Source organism: Colobus angolensis, unplaced genomic scaffold, assembly GCF_000951035.1.
Source record: "Colobus angolensis palliatus isolate OR3802 unplaced genomic scaffold, Cang.pa_1.0 Scaffold312, whole genome shotgun sequence".
Classification (NCBI taxonomy): Eukaryota; Metazoa; Chordata; class Mammalia; order Primates; family Cercopithecidae; genus Colobus; species Colobus angolensis.
Genome location: NW_012116400.1, coordinates 1,056,425 through 1,059,660, shown reverse-complemented (window position 1 = coordinate 1,059,660; position 3,236 = coordinate 1,056,425).

Sequence of the window (3,236 nt, the reverse complement as noted above, 5' to 3'; positions counted from 1 at the left end):
GTAATTCCTCCTTTAGCTCTGAGAAGTCTGATGGACTGAAGCCTTCTTCTCTCATCTCATCAAAGTCATTCTCCATCCAGCTTTGATCCGTTGCTGGCGATGAGCTGCGCTCCTTTGCAGGGGGAGATGCACTCTTATTTTTTGAATTTCCAGCTTTTCTGCTCTGCTTTTTCCCCATCTTTGTGATTTTATCTGCCTCTGGTCTTTGATGATGGTGACGTACTGATAGGGTTTTGGTGTATGTGTCCTTCCTGTTTGATAGTTTTTCTTCTAACAGTCAGGACCCTCAGCTTTAGGTCTGTTGGAGATTGCTTGAGGTCCACTCCAGACCCTGTTTGCCTGGGTATCAGCAGCAGAGGCTGCAGAAGAGAGAATATTGCTGAACAGCTAGTGTACCTGTCTGATTCTTACTTTGGAATCTTCCTCTCTTGGGTGTACTCCACCTTGTGAGGTGTGGGGTGTCAGTCTGCCCCTAGTCGGGGATGTCTCCCAGTTAGGCTACTCAGGGGTCAGGGACCCACTTGAGCAGGCAGTCTGTCCCTTCTCAGATCTCACCCTCTGTGTTGGGAGATCCACTGCTCTCTTCAAAGCTGTCAGACAGAGTCATTTGCGTCTACAGAGGTTTCTGCTGCTTTTGTTGTTGTTGTTGTTGTTGTTTAGCTGTGCCCTGTCCCCAGAGGTGGAGTCTACAGAGACAGGCAGGCTTCCTTTAGCTGCTGTGAGCTCCACACAGTTTGAGCTTCCCAGCGACTTTGTTTACCTACTTAAGCCTCAGCAATGGGGGATGCCCCTACCCCAGCCTCACTGCTGCCTTGCGGTTAGATTGCAGACTGCTGTGCTAGCAATGAGGGAGGCTCCATGGGCGTGGGACCCTCCTGGCCAGGTGTGGGATATAATCTCCTGGTGTGCCCATTTGCTTAAAGCGCAGTATTGGGGTGGGAGTTACCCGATTTTCCAGGTGTTGTGTTTCTCAGTTCCCCTAGCTAGGAAAAGGGATTCCCTTCCCCCTTGCGCTTCCCAGGTGAGGCGATGCCTCACCCTGTTTCAGCTCTTGCTGGTCAGGCTGCAGCCGCTGACCAGCACCGATTATCCGGCACTCCCTAGTGAGATGAACCCAGTACCTCAGTTGAAAATGCAGAAATCACTGGTCTTCTGTGTCCCTCGCGCTGGGAGTTGGAGACTGGAGCTGTTCTTATTTGGCCATCTTGCTCCGCTCCCCCCCCCACACTCTGTAGGTCTTTATTTAGTGTTTTAAAGATTTCCTTGAATAGCTCTTTCTTGTCTTTGGTTAAATTGATTTCTAGGTATTTTATATTCTTCATAGGTATTATAAATTGTTTTCTTGATTTATTTTTCAGCTTGTTCACTGTTAGTGTACATAAATGCTACTGATTTTTGTATGTTGATTTTGTATCCGGCAAGTCTACTGAATTTGTTGATCAGTTCTAATAGTGTTTTTGTGGAGTCTTTAGGTTTTTCTGGGTATAAGATCATGTTGTCAGCAAAGTAGGCTAGTATGACTTTTTCCTTTCCAATTTGGATGCCTTTAATTTATTTATCTTGAATAACTGCCCCAAGACTTCAATTGTTATGTTCAATAAAAGTGGTGGAAGTGGGCATCCTTGTTTTGTTTCAGCCTTCAGAGGAAAGGCATTCAATTTTTCTCCATTCAGTATGATGTTAGCTGTTGGTTTTTCATACATGGCCTTTATTATTTTGAGGCATGAACCTTCATACTCAGTTTGTTGAGGGTTTTTATCATAAAGGGATGAATTTTATCAAATGCTGTTTCAGACTCTATTGAAATGATCATGTGGTTTTTGTTCTTGGTTCTATTAATGTGATGAAACATTTTTACTAATTCGTGTATGTTGAACCATCCTTGCATCCCTGGGATGAGTTCCACTTGATCATGATGAATGATCTTTTTAATGTGTTGTTGAATTCGATTTGCTAGTATTTTGTTGAGGAGTTCTGCATCTATGTTCATCACTAATATTGGCCTCATGTTTTCTTTTTATGATAAGTCCTTGTTTGATTTGGGTATCAGGGTAATTCTGGCCTCATAGAATGAGTTTGGAAGTATTCTCTTCTCTTCAATTTTTTTTTGAAAAGTTTGAATAGAATTGGTATGAATTATTCTTTAAATGTTTGGTAAAATTCAGCAATGAAGGCGTCAGGTACTGGGGTCTTCTTTGATGGGAGACATTTTATTACAGCTTCAATCTCACTAGTCATTATTGGTTTGTCCAAGTTTTCTATTTCTTCATAGTTCAATCTTGGCAGGTTTTATGTATCCAGGAATTTATCCATTTGTTCTAGGTTTTTCAATTTGTTGAATAGTTGTTTATAATAGTGTCTAATGATTCTTTGTATTTCTGTGATCTCAGTTCATGTCCTTTTTTTGATTTTATGTGTTTGAGTTTTCTCTTTTTTTCTTAGTCTAGCTAAAATTTTGTCAATTTTATTTATCTTTTCAAAAATCCAGTTTTTCCTTTCATTGGTGATTTTTTAGTCTCGATTTCATTGATTTCTGCTCTGATATTTCTTATTACCTTTCTTTTACTACTTTTGGGTTTGATATGTTCTTGCTTTTCAAGTTCCTTGAGGTACGTTATTAGGTTTCTTATTTGGAGTCCTTCTAATTTTCTGATGTAGGTGCTTATAGCTATAGACTTCCCTCCTAGTACTCCTTTTGTTGTATTTCATAGATTTTGGTATGTGGCATTCCCATTTTCATTTGTTTCAAGAATTTTTTAATTTCCCTCTTAATTTCTTCTTTTACCCATTGGTCATTCAGGAACATGGCTTCCCTTCTGAATCCCATGCCCATTTCCTCTTAGTTCATGAAACATACATAATGACACTGGGAATTCATTTTAGTAAGGAGTACTTCATATTTTTCATTTATTGCTTTATAAAGTTAAAGAAAATAGTGAGTTATATGTTTCTTAAGCCTATTATTAATATTTGGGTATATAAGGTATTGTTTCTAAAAATTCAATAAACAAGTTAAATAAGACAGTACTCTAAAAAATAAAATGTGAAGTCCACCCATATTGTAAGAATTTGCAGGTTTTTAAAAGAAATTAAAATGTAAAAATCAGCCTATGCCCTGAACACTGAGATGGTCATTAGTTACCAAAGAGATTATTTCAATCAAATAGTCTGTAAACACCTACAGGCAAAGTCACGTTGCATCTAATTTTATTAACAAATATTAATTTACTGCATTA